The sequence below is a fragment of the Schistocerca nitens genome, chromosome 10 (assembly GCF_023898315.1).
Source record: "Schistocerca nitens isolate TAMUIC-IGC-003100 chromosome 10, iqSchNite1.1, whole genome shotgun sequence".
NCBI lineage: Eukaryota > Metazoa > Arthropoda > Insecta > Orthoptera > Acrididae > Schistocerca > Schistocerca nitens.
Genome location: NC_064623.1, coordinates 132367069 through 132380893, shown reverse-complemented (window position 1 = coordinate 132380893; position 13825 = coordinate 132367069). Strand labels below are relative to the sequence as shown.

Sequence of the window (13825 nt, the reverse complement as noted above, 5' to 3'; positions counted from 1 at the left end):
ATTCATGGAGTGAGTTGTATGTTTTGCGATACTCTGTCTCTGACAAGCAAGCAGAGGTGACACAGGCGCGAACACGGGAAGCTTGCAGCCCCTCGCTGCCTGCAGACACCGAGCAGCCACACTAGGTGGGCGGCCTAAGCCGTAGGCGAAATGTGCTCACTCGCTTGGGCGCGACGTCAAGCTCTAAATAAGGCTTTCACTAGCGTGAGCGTTGCGTGAGCGTCGTGGAAGGTCGGAAAAGTCGTCTGCATGGGTGAGTGCCATGTTTGGGGAGCGTTTCGTAGTTTGCGCAGTGCAATGGAGACGCGGAAACGTGTTGTGGCCCAGTGTTTTGCAGTTGGACGACAAGAGTGGTACACAGTAGTAAAGTGCGAGGCAGTGAGTTGGCATGAACAGTCGAGTGCACAATTGGGCTTCAGATGTGCTTGTTACCTCAGGCGCGGTGTGATTGTCGACAAGGTTTGTGACTGTCCTTTCAAAAAATGGCTCTGAGCACTATGGGACTCAACTGCTGTGGTCATCAGTCGACTGTCCTTTCAATTTAAGACGTTAAATACAGACGTAATTTGTAGTCGTAATACCAGAGCATCGAAACTACTTGGAACTCTTGTGTATATGAACTTGACCGCGCCTTTGTACACTGGTCCCTTCACCCCTACAAACCAACCAACCATCAGGTCCGTGCACATCAGAGTAGCAAAGAATGGAAAACAGCGCAGCTTTGTTGCGCTTGGGGGCGTAGCTCAGTTGGTAGAGCGTTCGCTTTGCATGTGAAAGGTCCCGGGTTCAAGCCTCGGCGCCTCCATGTTTTGTGGACAGTGCATGGTAAGTGTTGGTCGCGGCGAGCCTAAAGACACGCAAGATGTTGCAAAGCCAGCGTCACAGCTCATGTGATGTATACTGACGTAAGGAGAGCAAGACGTAAATGTGAGGACCGGCTGTTGTCGAGGTGTCATCGAGTGCAAATCTGTCTTAGGTATAACGGCCTAACCTCAAAGAAGTCTAGAGAGTGGACAACACGTTCGTCTTACTCAGAGCGGTGGCCGAACGCTATTTTCGACGTTGTGCGCGCCACTTTAATTTTGGCCAACTACGATTCGATACAGAATGCAGGAAACCTGAAAGACACCCTCACGGACACATTGAGAATAGTGTTTGTCTGCGGAATAATGGGAGTGCAAGGGGTCTGTGATATTGATATGGTTGTATGTAGCACTATTTGTCATCAGGGGGCGTAGCTCAGATGGTAGAGCGCTCGCTTAGCATGCGAGAGGTACTGGGATCGATACCCAGCGCCTCCAGAATTTTTAACACACCTACATGCGCACACTGCCACGCAAGTGGGATAATTCACAGCCAGCGAATGTGTCAAGGCAGATACGAGCGAACGATTAGCAGTCACAACTGGCAAGCGTGATGTTACGCGCAGGAAGCACCCTCCTCCCACCGCTACACTGAATTTAGAAACAGTACAAGTCTGCCCTTAAGATTCTCAAACCTATGTCGGAAAGATCTGCCTTGCGCCGAGTTCACAAAAATCCCACTGCACATTCCCATTCTTTACGTGCAGTCGGCTGCTACTGGTGTTGCTAGTTGTGACTGCTGATGACAGATGCCGTAGCAATCAATTCATGGAGTGAGTTGTATGTTTTGCGATACTCTGTCTCTGACAAGCAAGCAGAGGTGACACAGGCGCGAACACGGGAAGCTTGCAGCCCCTCGCTGCCTGCAGACACCGAGCAGCCACACTAGGTGGGCGGCCTAAGCCGTAGGCGAAATGTGCTCACTCGCTTGGGCGCGACGTCAAGCTCTAAATAAGGCTTTCACTAGCGTGAGCGTTGCGTGAGCGTCGTGGAAGGTCGGAAAAGTCGTCTGCATGGGTGAGTGCCATGTTTGGGGAGCGTTTCGTAGTTTGCGCAGTGCAATGGAGACGCGGAAACGTGTTGTGGCCAAGTGTTTTGCAGTTGGACTACAAGAGTGGTACACAGTAGTAAAGTGCGAGGCAGTGAGTTGGCATGAACAGTCGAGTGTACAATTGGGCTTCAGATGTGCTTGTTACCTCAGGCGCGGTGTGATTGTCGACAAGGTTTGTGACTGTCCTTTCAAAAAATGGCTCTGAGCACTATGGGACTCAACTGCTGTGGTCATCAGTCGACTGTCCTTTCAATTTAAGACGTTAAATACAGACGTAATTTGTAGTCGTAATACCAGAGCATCGAAACTACTTGGAACTCTTGTGTATATGAACTTGACCGCGCCTTTGTACACTGGTCCCTTCACCCCTACAAACCAACCAACCATCAGGTCCGTGCACATCAGAGTAGCAAAGAATGGAAAACAGCGCAGCTTTGTTGCGCTTGGGGGCGTAGCTCAGTTGGTAGAGCGTTCGATTTGCATGTGAAAGGTCCCGGGTTCAAGCCCCGGCGCCTCCATGTTTTGTGGACAGTGCATGGTAAGTGTTGGTCGCGGCGAGCCTAAAGACACGCAAGATGTTGCAAAGCCAGCGTCACAGCTCATGTGATGTATACTGACGTAAGGAGAGCAAGACGTAAATGTGAGGACCGGCTGTTGTCGAGGTGTCATCGAGTGCAAATCTGTCTTAGGTATAACGGCCTAACCTCAAAGAAGTCTAGAGAGTGGACAACACGTTCGTCTTACTCAGAGCGGTGGCCGAACGCTATTTTCGACGTTGTGCGCGCCACTTTAATTTTGGCCAACTACGATTCGATACAGAATGCAGGAAACCTGAAAGACACCCTCACGGACACATTGAGAATAGTGTTTGTCTGCGGAATAATGGGAGTGCAAGGGGTCTGTGATATTGATATGGTTGTATGTAGCACTATTTGTCATCAGGGGGCGTAGCTCAGATAGTAGAGCGCTCGCTTAGCATGCGAGAGGTACTGGGATCGATACCCAGCGCCTCCAGAATTTTTAACACACCTACATGCGCACACTGCCACGCAAGTGGGATAATTCACAGCCAGCGAATGTGTCAAGGCAGATACGAGCGAACGATTAGCAGTCACAACTGGCAAGCGTGATGTTACGCGCAGGAAGCACCCTCCTCCCACCGCTACACTGAATTTAGAAACAGTACAAGTCTGCCCTTAAGATTCTCAAACCTATGTCGGAAAGATCTGCCTTGCGCCGAGTTCACAAAAATCCCACTGCACATTCCCATTCTTTACGTGCAGTCGGCTGCTACTGGTGTTGCTAGTTGTGACTGCTGATGACAGATGCCGTAGCAATCAATTCATGGAGTGAGTTGTATGTTTTGCGATACTCTGTCTCTGACAAGCAAGCAGAGGTGACACAGGCGCGAACACGGGAAGCTTGCAGCCCCTCGCTGCCTGCAGACACCGAGCAGCCACACTAGGTGGGCGGCCTAAGCCGTAGGCGAAATGTGCTCACTCGCTTGGGCGCGACGTCAAGCTCTAAATAAGGCTTTCACTAGCGTGAGCGTTGCGTGAGCGTCGTGGAAGGTCGGAAAAGTCGTCTGCATGGGTGAGTGCCATGTTTGGGGAGCGTTTCGTAGTTTGCGCAGTGCAATGGAGACGCGGAAACGTGTTGTGGCCCAGTGTTTTGCAGTTGGACGACAAGAGTGGTACACAGTAGTAAAGTGCGAGGCAGTGAGTTGGCATGAACAGTCGAGTGCACAATTGGGCTTCAGATGTGCTTGTTACCTCAGGCGCGGTGTGATTGTCGACAAGGTTTGTGACTGTCCTTTCAAAAAATGGCTCTGAGCACTATGGGACTCAACTGCTGTGGTCATCAGTCGACTGTCCTTTCAATTTAAGACGTTAAATACAGACGTAATTTGTAGTCGTAATACCAGAGCATCGAAACTACTTGGAACTCTTGTGTATATGAACTTGACCGCGCCTTTGTACACTGGTCCCTTCACCCCTACAAACCAACCAACCATCAGGTCCGTGCACATCAGAGTAGCAAAGAATGGAAAACAGCGCAGCTTTGTTGCGCTTGGGGGCGTAGCTCAGTTGGTAGAGCGTTCGCTTTGCATGTGAAAGGTCCCGGGTTCAAGCCTCGGCGCCTCCATGTTTTGTGGACAGTGCATGGTAAGTGTTGGTCGCGGCGAGCCTAAAGACACGCAAGATGTTGCAAAGCCAGCGTCACAGCTCATGTGATGTATACTGACGTAAGGAGAGCAAGACGTAAATGTGAGGACCGGCTGTTGTCGAGGTGTCATCGAGTGCAAATCTGTCTTAGGTATAACGGCCTAACCTCAAAGAAGTCTAGAGAGTGGACAACACGTTCGTCTTACTCAGAGCGGTGGCCGAACGCTATTTTCGACGTTGTGCGCGCCACTTTAATTTTGGCCAACTACGATTCGATACAGAATGCAGGAAACCTGAAAGACACCCTCACGGACACATTGAGAATAGTGTTTGTCTGCGGAATAATGGGAGTGCAAGGGGTCTGTGATATTGATATGGTTGTATGTAGCACTATTTGTCATCAGGGGGCGTAGCTCAGATGGTAGAGCGCTCGCTTAGCATGCGAGAGGTACTGGGATCGATACCCAGCGCCTCCAGAATTTTTAACACACCTACATGCGCACACTGCCACGCAAGTGGGATAATTCACAGCCAGCGAATGTGTCAAGGCAGATACGAGCGAACGATTAGCAGTCACAACTGGCAAGCGTGATGTTACGCGCAGGAAGCACCCTCCTCCCACCGCTACACTGAATTTAGAAACAGTACAAGTCTGCCCTTAAGATTCTCAAACCTATGTCGGAAAGATCTGCCTTGCGCCGAGTTCACAAAAATCCCACTGCACATTCCCATTCTTTACGTGCAGTCGGCTGCTACTGGTGTTGCTAGTTGTGACTGCTGATGACAGATGCCGTAGCAATCAATTCATGGAGTGAGTTGTATGTTTTGCGATACTCTGTCTCTGACAAGCAAGCAGAGGTGACACAGGCGCGAACACGGGAAGCTTGCAGCCCCTCGCTGCCTGCAGACACCGAGCAGCCACACTAGGTGGGCGGCCTAAGCCGTAGGCGAAATGTGCTCACTCGCTTGGGCGCGACGTCAAGCTCTAAATAAGGCTTTCACTAGCGTGAGCGTTGCGTGAGCGTCGTGGAAGGTCGGAAAAGTCGTCTGCATGGGTGAGTGCCATGTTTGGGGAGCGTTTCGTAGTTTGCGCAGTGCAATGGAGACGCGGAAACGTGTTGTGGCCCAGTGTTTTGCAGTTGGACTACAAGAGTGGTACACAGTAGTAAAGTGCGAGGCAGTGAGTTGGCATGAACAGTCGAGTGCACAATTGGGCTTCAGATGTGCTTGTTACCTCAGGCGCGGTGTGATTGTCGACAAGGTTTGTGACTGTCCTTTCAAAAAATGGCTCTGAGCACTATGGGACTCAACTGCTGTGGTCATCAGTCGACTGTCCTTTCAATTTAAGACGTTAAATACAGACGTAATTTGTAGTCGTAATACCAGAGCATCGAAACTACTTGGAACTCTTGTGTATATGAACTTGACCGCGCCTTTGTACACTGGTCCCTTCACCCCTACAAACCAACCAACCATCAGGTCCGTGCACATCAGAGTAGCAAAGAATGGAAAACAGCGCAGCTTTGTTGCGCTTGGGGGCGTAGCTCAGTTGGTAGAGCGTTCGCTTTGCATGTGAAAGGTCCCGGGTTCAAGCCCCGGCGCCTCCATGTTTTGTGGACAGTGCATGGTAAGTGTTGGTCGCGGCGAGCCTAAAGACACGCAAGATGTTGCAAAGCCAGCGTCACAGCTCATGTGATGTATACTGACGTAAGGAGAGCAAGACGTAAATGTGAGGACCGGCTGTTGTCGAGGTGTCATCGAGTGCAAATCTGTCTTAGGTATAACGGCCTAACCTCAAAGAAGTCTAGAGAGTGGACAACACGTTCGTCTTACTCAGAGCGGTGGCCGAACGCTATTTTCGACGTTGTGCGCGCCACTTTAATTTTGGCCAACTACGATTCGATACAGAATGCAGGAAACCTGAAAGACACCCTCACGGACACATTGAGAATAGTGTTTGTCTGCGGAATAATGGGAGTGCAAGGGGTCTGTGATATTGATATGGTTGTATGTAGCACTATTTGTCATCAGGGGGCGTAGCTCAGATAGTAGAGCGCTCGCTTAGCATGCGAGAGGTACTGGGATCGATACCCAGCGCCTCCAGAATTTTTAACACACCTACATGCGCACACTGCCACGCAAGTGGGATAATTCACAGCCAGCGAATGTGTCAAGGCAGATACGAGCGAACGATTAGCAGTCACAACTGGCAAGCGTGATGTTACGCGCAGGAAGCACCCTCCTCCCACCGCTACACTGAATTTAGAAACAGTACAAGTCTGCCATTAAGATTCTCAAACCTATGTCGGAAAGATCTGCCTTGCGCCGAGTTCACAAAAATCCCACTGCACATTCCCATTCTTTACGTGCAGTCGGCTGCTACTGGTGTTGCTAGTTGTGACTGCTGATGACAGATGCCGTAGCAATCAATTCATGGAGTGAGTTGTATGTTTTGCGATACTCTGTCTCTGACAAGCAAGCAGAGGTGACACAGGCGCGAACACGGGAAGCTTGCAGCCCCTCGCTGCCTGCAGACACCGAGCAGCCACACTAGGTGGGCGGCCTAAGCCGTAGGCGAAATGTGCTCACTCGCTTGGGCGCGACGTCAAGCTCTAAATAAGGCTTTCACTAGCGTGAGCGTTGCGTGAGCGTCGTGGAAAGTCGGAAAAGTCGTCTGCATGGGTGAGTGCCATGTTTGGGGAGCGTTTCGTAGTTTGCGCAGTGCAATGGAGACGCGGAAACGTGTTGTGGCCCAGTGTTTTGCAGTTGGACGACAAGAGTGGTACACAGTAGTAAAGTGCGAGGCAGTGAGTTGGCATGAACAGTCGAGTGCACAATTGGGCTTCAGATGTGCTTGTTACCTCAGGCGCGGTGTGATTGTCGACAAGGTTTGTGACTGTCCTTTCAAAAAATGGCTCTGAGCACTATGGGACTCAACTGCTGTGGTCATCAGTCGACTGTCCTTTCAATTTAAGACGTTAAATACAGACGTAATTTGTAGTCGTAATACCAGAGCATCGAAACTACTTGGAACTCTTGTGTATATGAACTTGACCGCGCCTTTGTACACTGGTCCCTTCACCCCTACAAACCAACCAACCATCAGGTCCGTGCACATCAGAGTAGCAAAGAATGGAAAACAGCGCAGCTTTGTTGCGCTTGGGGGCGTAGCTCAGTTGGTAGAGCGTTCGATTTGCATGTGAAAGGTCCCGGGTTCAAGCCCCGGCGCCTCCATGTTTTGTGGACAGTGCATGGTAAGTGTTGGTCGCGGCGAGCCTAAAGACACGCAAGATGTTGCAAAGCCAGCGTCACAGCTCATGTGATGTATACTGACGTAAGGAGAGCAAGACGTAAATGTGAGGACCGGCTGTTGTCGAGGTGTCATCGAGTGCAAATCTGTCTTAGGTATAACGGCCTAACCTCAAAGAAGTCTAGAGAGTGGACAACACGTTCGTCTTACTCAGAGCGGTGGCCGAACGCTATTTTCGACGTTGTGCGCGCCACTTTAATTTTGGCCAACTACGATTCGATACAGAATGCAGGAAACCTGAAAGACACCCTCACGGACACATTGAGAATAGTGTTTGTCTGCGGAATAATGGGAGTGCAAGGGGTCTGTGATATTGATATGGTTGTATGTAGCACTATTTGTCATCAGGGGGCGTAGCTCAGATGGTAGAGCGCTCGCTTAGCATGCGAGAGGTACTGGGATCGATACCCAGCGCCTCCAGAATTTTTAACACACCTACATGCGCACACTGCCACGCAAGTGGGATAATTCACAGCCAGCGAATGTGTCAAGGCAGATACGAGCGAACGATTAGCAGTCACAACTGGCAAGCGTGATGTTACGCGCAGGAAGCACCCTCCTCCCACCGCTACACTGAATTTAGAAACAGTACAAGTCTGCCCTTAAGATTCTCAAACCTATGTCGGAAAGATCTGCCTTGCGCCGAGTTCACAAAAATCCCACTGCACATTCCCATTCTTTACGTGCAGTCGGCTGCTACTGGTGTTGCTAGTTGTGACTGCTGATGACAGATGCCGTAGCAATCAATTCATGGAGTGAGTTGTATGTTTTGCGATACTCTGTCTCTGACAAGCAAGCAGAGGTGACACAGGCGCGAACACGGGAAGCTTGCAGCCCCTCGCTGCCTGCAGACACCGAGCAGCCACACTAGGTGGGCGGCCTAAGCCGTAGGCGAAATGTGCTCACTCGCTTGGGCGCGACGTCAAGCTCTAAATAAGGCTTTCACTAGCGTGAGCGTTGCGTGAGCGTCGTGGAAGGTCGGAAAAGTCGTCTGCATGGGTGAGTGCCATGTTTGGGGAGCGTTTCGTAGTTTGCGCAGTGCAATGGAGACGCGGAAACGTGTTGTGGCCCAGTGTTTTGCAGTTGGACGACAAGAGTGGTACACAGTAGTAAAGTGCGAGGCAGTGAGTTGGCATGAACAGTCGAGTGCACAATTGGGCTTCAGATGTGCTTGTTACCTCAGGCGCGGTGTGATTGTCGACAAGGTTTGTGACTGTCCTTTCAAAAAATGGCTCTGAGCACTATGGGACTCAACTGCTGTGGTCATCAGTCGACTGTCCTTTCAATTTAAGACGTTAAATACAGACGTAATTTGTAGTCGTAATACCAGAGCATCGAAACTACTTGGAACTCTTGTGTATATGAACTTGACCGCGCCTTTGTACACTGGTCCCTTCACCCCTACAAACCAACCAACCATCAGGTCCGTGCACATCAGAGTAGCAAAGAATGGAAAACAGCGCAGCTTTGTTGCGCTTGGGGGCGTAGCTCAGTTGGTAGAGCGTTCGCTTTGCATGTGAAAGGTCCCGGGTTCAAGCCCCGGCGCCTCCATGTTTTGTGGACAGTGCATGGTAAGTGTTGGTCGCGGCGAGCCTAAAGACACGCAAGATGTTGCAAAGCCAGCGTCACAGCTCATGTGATGTATACTGACGTAAGGAGAGCAAGACGTAAATGTGAGGACCGGCTGTTGTCGAGGTGTCATCGAGTGCAAATCTGTCTTAGGTATAACGGCCTAACCTCAAAGAAGTCTAGAGAGTGGACAACACGTTCGTCTTACTCAGAGCGGTGGCCGAACGCTATTTTCGACGTTGTGCGCGCCACTTTAATTTTGGCCAACTACGATTCGATACAGAATGCAGGAAACCTGAAAGACACCCTCACGGACACATTGAGAATAGTGTTTGTCTGCGGAATAATGGGAGTGCAAGGGGTCTGTGATATTGATATGGTTGTATGTAGCACTATTTGTCATCAGCGGGCGTAGCTCAGATGGTAGAGCGCTCGCTTAGCATGCGAGAGGTACTGGGATCGATACCCAGCGCCTCCAGAATTTTTAACACACCTACATGCGCACACTGCCACGCAAGTGGGATAATTCACAGCCAGCGAATGTGTCAAGGCAGATACGAGCGAACGATTAGCAGTCACAACTGGCAAGCGTGATGTTACGCGCAGGAAGCACCCTCCTCCCACCGCTACACTGAATTTAGAAACAGTACAAGTCTGCCCTTAAGATTCTCAAACCTATGTCGGAAAGATCTGCCTTGCGCCGAGTTCACAAAAATCCCACTGCACATTCCCATTCTTTACGTGCAGTCGGCTGCTACTGGTGTTGCTAGTTGTGACTGCTGATGACAGATGCCGTAGCAATCAATTCATGGAGTGAGTTGTATGTTTTGCGATACTCTGTCTCTGACAAGCAAGCAGAGGTGACACAGGCGCGAACACGGGAAGCTTGCAGCCCCTCGCTGCCTGCAGACACCGAGCAGCCACACTAGGTGGGCGGCCTAAGCCGTAGGCGAAATGTGCTCACTCGCTTGGGCGCGACGTCAAGCTCTAAATAAGGCTTTCACTAGCGTGAGCGTTGCGTGAGCGTCGTGGAAGGTCGGAAAAGTCGTCTGCATGGGTGAGTGCCATGTTTGGGGAGCGTTTCGTAGTTTGCGCAGTGCAATGGAGACGCGGAAACGTGTTGTGGCCCAGTGTTTTGCAGTTGGACGACAAGAGTGGTACACAGTAGTAAAGTGCGAGGCAGTGAGTTGGCATGAACAGTCGAGTGCACAATTGGGCTTCAGATGTGCTTGTTACCTCAGGCGCGGTGTGATTGTCGACAAGGTTTGTGACTGTCCTTTCAAAAAATGGCTCTGAGCACTATGGGACTCAACTGCTGTGGTCATCAGTCGACTGTCCTTTCAATTTAAGACGTTAAATACAGACGTAATTTGTAGTCGTAATACCAGAGCATCGAAACTACTTGGAACTCTTGTGTATATGAACTTGACCGCGCCTTTGTACACTGGTCCCTTCACCCCTACAAACCAACCAACCATCAGGTCCGTGCACATCAGAGTAGCAAAGAATGGAAAACAGCGCAGCTTTGTTGCGCTTGGGGGCGTAGCTCAGTTGGTAGAGCGTTCGCTTTGCATGTGAAAGGTCCCGGGTTCAAGCCCCGGCGCCTCCATGTTTTGTGGACAGTGCATGGTAAGTGTTGGTCGCGGCGAGCCTAAAGACACGCAAGATGTTGCAAAGCCAGCGTCACAGCTCATGTGATGTATACTGACGTAAGGAGAGCAAGACGTAAATGTGAGGACCGGCTGTTGTCGAGGTGTCATCGAGTGCAAATCTGTCTTAGGTATAACGGCCTAACCTCAAAGAAGTCTAGAGAGTGGACAACACGTTCGTCTTACTCAGAGCGGTGGCCGAACGCTATTTTCGACGTTGTGCGCGCCACTTTAATTTTGGCCAACTACGATTCGATACAGAATGCAGGAAACCTGAAAGACACCCTCACGGACACATTGAGAATAGTGTTTGTCTGCGGAATAATGGGAGTGCAAGGGGTCTGTGATATTGATATGGTTGTATGTAGCACTATTTGTCATCAGGGGGCGTAGCTCAGATGGTAGAGCGCTCGCTTAGCATGCGAGAGGTACTGGGATCGATACCCAGCGCCTCCAGAATTTTTAACACACCTACATGCGCACACTGCCACGCAAGTGGGATAATTCACAGCCAGCGAATGTGTCAAGGCAGATACGAGCGAACGATTAGCAGTCACAACTGGCAAGCGTGATGTTACGCGCAGGAAGCACCCTCCTCCCACCGCTACACTGAATTTAGAAACAGTACAAGTCTGCCCTTAAGATTCTCAAACCTATGTCGGAAAGATCTGCCTTGCGCCGAGTTCACAAAAATCCCACTGCACATTCCCATTCTTTACGTGCAGTCGGCTGCTACTGGTGTTGCTAGTTGTGACTGCTGATGACAGATGCCGTAGCAATCAATTCATGGAGTGAGTTGTATGTTTTGCGATACTCTGTCTCTGACAAGCAAGCAGAGGTGACACAGGCGCGAACACGGGAAGCTTGCAGCCCCTCGCTGCCTGCAGACACCGAGCAGCCACACTAGGTGGGCGGCCTAAGCCGTAGGCGAAATGTGCTCACTCGCTTGGGCGCGACGTCAAGCTCTAAATAAGGCTTTCACTAGCGTGAGCGTTGCGTGAGCGTCGTGGAAAGTCGGAAAAGTCGTCTGCATGGGTGAGTGCCATGTTTGGGGAGCGTTTCGTAGTTTGCGCAGTGCAATGGAGACGCGGAAACGTGTTGTGGCCCAGTGTTTTGCAGTTGGACGACAAGAGTGGTACACAGTAGTAAAGTGCGAGGCAGTGAGTTGGCATGAACAGTCGAGTGCACAATTGGGCTTCAGATGTGCTTGTTACCTCAGGCGCGGTGTGATTGTCGACAAGGTTTGTGACTGTCCTTTCAAAAAATGGCTCTGAGCACTATGGGACTCAACTGCTGTGGTCATCAGTCGACTGTCCTTTCAATTTAAGACGTTAAATACAGACGTAATTTGTAGTCGTAATACCAGAGCATCGAAACTACTTGGAACTCTTGTGTATATGAACTTGACCGCGCCTTTGTACACTGGTCCCTTCACCCCTACAAACCAACCAACCATCAGGTCCGTGCACATCAGAGTAGCAAAGAATGGAAAACAGCGCAGCTTTGTTGCGCTTGGGGGCGTAGCTCAGTTGGTAGAGCGTTCGATTTGCATGTGAAAGGTCCCGGGTTCAAGCCCCGGCGCCTCCATGTTTTGTGGACAGTGCATGGTAAGTGTTGGTCGCGGCGAGCCTAAAGACACGCAAGATGTTGCAAAGCCAGCGTCACAGCTCATGTGATGTATACTGACGTAAGGAGAGCAAGACGTAAATGTGAGGACCGGCTGTTGTCGAGGTGTCATCGAGTGCAAATCTGTCTTAGGTATAACGGCCTAACCTCAAAGAAGTCTAGAGAGTGGACAACACGTTCGTCTTACTCAGAGCGGTGGCCGAACGCTATTTTCGACGTTGTGCGCGCCACTTTAATTTTGGCCAACTACGATTCGATACAGAATGCAGGAAACCTGAAAGACACCCTCACGGACACATTGAGAATAGTGTTTGTCTGCGGAATAATGGGAGTGCAAGGGGTCTGTGATATTGATATGGTTGTATGTAGCACTATTTGTCATCAGGGGGCGTAGCTCAGATGGTAGAGCGCTCGCTTAGCATGCGAGAGGTACTGGGATCGATACCCAGCGCCTCCAGAATTTTTAACACACCTACATGCGCACACTGCCACGCAAGTGGGATAATTCACAGCCAGCGAATGTGTCAAGGCAGATACGAGCGAACGATTAGCAGTCACAACTGGCAAGCGTGATGTTACGCGCAGGAAGCACCCTCCTCCCACCGCTACACTGAATTTAGAAACAGTACAAGTCTGCCCTTAAGATTCTCAAACCTATGTCGGAAAGATCTGCCTTGCGCCGAGTTCACAAAAATCCCACTGCACATTCCCATTCTTTACGTGCAGTCGGCTGCTACTGGTGTTGCTAGTTGTGACTGCTGATGACAGATGCCGTAGCAATCAATTCATGGAGTGAGTTGTATGTTTTGCGATACTCTGTCTCTGACAAGCAAGCAGAGGTGACACAGGCGCGAACACGGGAAGCTTGCAGCCCCTCGCTGCCTGCAGACACCGAGCAGCCACACTAGGTGGGCGGCCTAAGCCGTAGGCGAAATGTGCTCACTCGCTTGGGCGCGACGTCAAGCTCTAAATAAGGCTTTCACTAGCGTGAGCGTTGCGTGAGCGTCGTGGAAGGTCGGAAAAGTCGTCTGCATGGGTGAGTGCCATGTTTGGGGAGCGTTTCGTAGTTTGCGCAGTGCAATGGAGACGCGGAAACGTGTTGTGGCCCAGTGTTTTGCAGTTGGACGACAAGAGTGGTACACAGTAGTAAAGTGCGAGGCAGTGAGTTGGCATGAACAGTCGAGTGCACAATTGGGCTTCAGATGTGCTTGTTACCTCAGGCGCGGTGTGATTGTCGACAAGGTTTGTGACTGTCCTTTCAAAAAATGGCTCTGAGCACTATGGGACTCAACTGCTGTGGTCATCAGTCGACTGTCCTTTCAATTTAAGACGTTAAATACAGACGTAATTTGTAGTCGTAATACCAGAGCATCGAAACTACTTGGAACTCTTGTGTATATGAACTTGACCGCGCCTTTGTACACTGGTCCCTTCACCCCTACAAACCAACCAACCATCAGGTCCGTGCACATCAGAGTAGCAAAGAATGGAAAACAGCGCAGCTTTGTTGCGCTTGGGGGCGTAGCTCAGTTGGTAAAGCGTTCGCTTTGCATGTGAAAGGTCCCGGGTTCAAGCCCCGGCGCCTCCATGTT

General features: G+C 50.6%; 17 non-coding genes across 17 annotated transcripts; all 17 read left to right on the top strand.

Annotated features, from left to right (window-relative positions):
• Positions 1-732: 732 nt before the first annotated feature.
• Trnaa-ugc (transfer RNA alanine (anticodon UGC)) lies at positions 733-805 on the top strand. The gene has a single exon. It is a non-coding gene; the product is annotated as a tRNA-Ala (tRNA).
• A 423-nt stretch (positions 806-1228) lies between these two features.
• Trnaa-agc (transfer RNA alanine (anticodon AGC)) lies at positions 1229-1301 on the top strand. Its single transcript has one exon. It is a non-coding gene; the product is annotated as a tRNA-Ala (tRNA).
• A 1058-nt stretch (positions 1302-2359) lies between these two features.
• On the top strand, positions 2360-2432 carry Trnaa-ugc (transfer RNA alanine (anticodon UGC)). Its single transcript has one exon. It is a non-coding gene; the product is annotated as a tRNA-Ala (tRNA).
• Positions 2433-2855: 423 nt separating this feature from the next.
• On the top strand, positions 2856-2928 carry Trnaa-agc (transfer RNA alanine (anticodon AGC)). Its single transcript has one exon. It is a non-coding gene; the product is annotated as a tRNA-Ala (tRNA).
• Positions 2929-3986: 1058 nt separating this feature from the next.
• Trnaa-ugc (transfer RNA alanine (anticodon UGC)) lies at positions 3987-4059 on the top strand. The gene has a single exon. It is a non-coding gene; the product is annotated as a tRNA-Ala (tRNA).
• A 423-nt stretch (positions 4060-4482) lies between these two features.
• Positions 4483-4555, top strand: Trnaa-agc (transfer RNA alanine (anticodon AGC)). The gene has a single exon. It is a non-coding gene; the product is annotated as a tRNA-Ala (tRNA).
• Positions 4556-5613: 1058 nt separating this feature from the next.
• Trnaa-ugc (transfer RNA alanine (anticodon UGC)) lies at positions 5614-5686 on the top strand. The gene has a single exon. It is a non-coding gene; the product is annotated as a tRNA-Ala (tRNA).
• Positions 5687-6109: 423 nt separating this feature from the next.
• On the top strand, positions 6110-6182 carry Trnaa-agc (transfer RNA alanine (anticodon AGC)). Its single transcript has one exon. It is a non-coding gene; the product is annotated as a tRNA-Ala (tRNA).
• A 1058-nt stretch (positions 6183-7240) lies between these two features.
• Trnaa-ugc (transfer RNA alanine (anticodon UGC)) lies at positions 7241-7313 on the top strand. Its single transcript has one exon. It is a non-coding gene; the product is annotated as a tRNA-Ala (tRNA).
• A 423-nt stretch (positions 7314-7736) lies between these two features.
• Trnaa-agc (transfer RNA alanine (anticodon AGC)) lies at positions 7737-7809 on the top strand. The gene has a single exon. It is a non-coding gene; the product is annotated as a tRNA-Ala (tRNA).
• A 1058-nt stretch (positions 7810-8867) lies between these two features.
• On the top strand, positions 8868-8940 carry Trnaa-ugc (transfer RNA alanine (anticodon UGC)). The gene has a single exon. It is a non-coding gene; the product is annotated as a tRNA-Ala (tRNA).
• A 423-nt stretch (positions 8941-9363) lies between these two features.
• Positions 9364-9436, top strand: Trnaa-agc (transfer RNA alanine (anticodon AGC)). Its single transcript has one exon. It is a non-coding gene; the product is annotated as a tRNA-Ala (tRNA).
• Positions 9437-10494: 1058 nt separating this feature from the next.
• Positions 10495-10567, top strand: Trnaa-ugc (transfer RNA alanine (anticodon UGC)). The gene has a single exon. It is a non-coding gene; the product is annotated as a tRNA-Ala (tRNA).
• Positions 10568-10990: 423 nt separating this feature from the next.
• On the top strand, positions 10991-11063 carry Trnaa-agc (transfer RNA alanine (anticodon AGC)). The gene has a single exon. It is a non-coding gene; the product is annotated as a tRNA-Ala (tRNA).
• Positions 11064-12121: 1058 nt separating this feature from the next.
• Positions 12122-12194, top strand: Trnaa-ugc (transfer RNA alanine (anticodon UGC)). The gene has a single exon. It is a non-coding gene; the product is annotated as a tRNA-Ala (tRNA).
• Positions 12195-12617: 423 nt separating this feature from the next.
• Trnaa-agc (transfer RNA alanine (anticodon AGC)) lies at positions 12618-12690 on the top strand. The gene has a single exon. It is a non-coding gene; the product is annotated as a tRNA-Ala (tRNA).
• A 1058-nt stretch (positions 12691-13748) lies between these two features.
• On the top strand, positions 13749-13821 carry Trnaa-ugc (transfer RNA alanine (anticodon UGC)). Its single transcript has one exon. It is a non-coding gene; the product is annotated as a tRNA-Ala (tRNA).
• Positions 13822-13825: the final 4 nt, after the last annotated feature.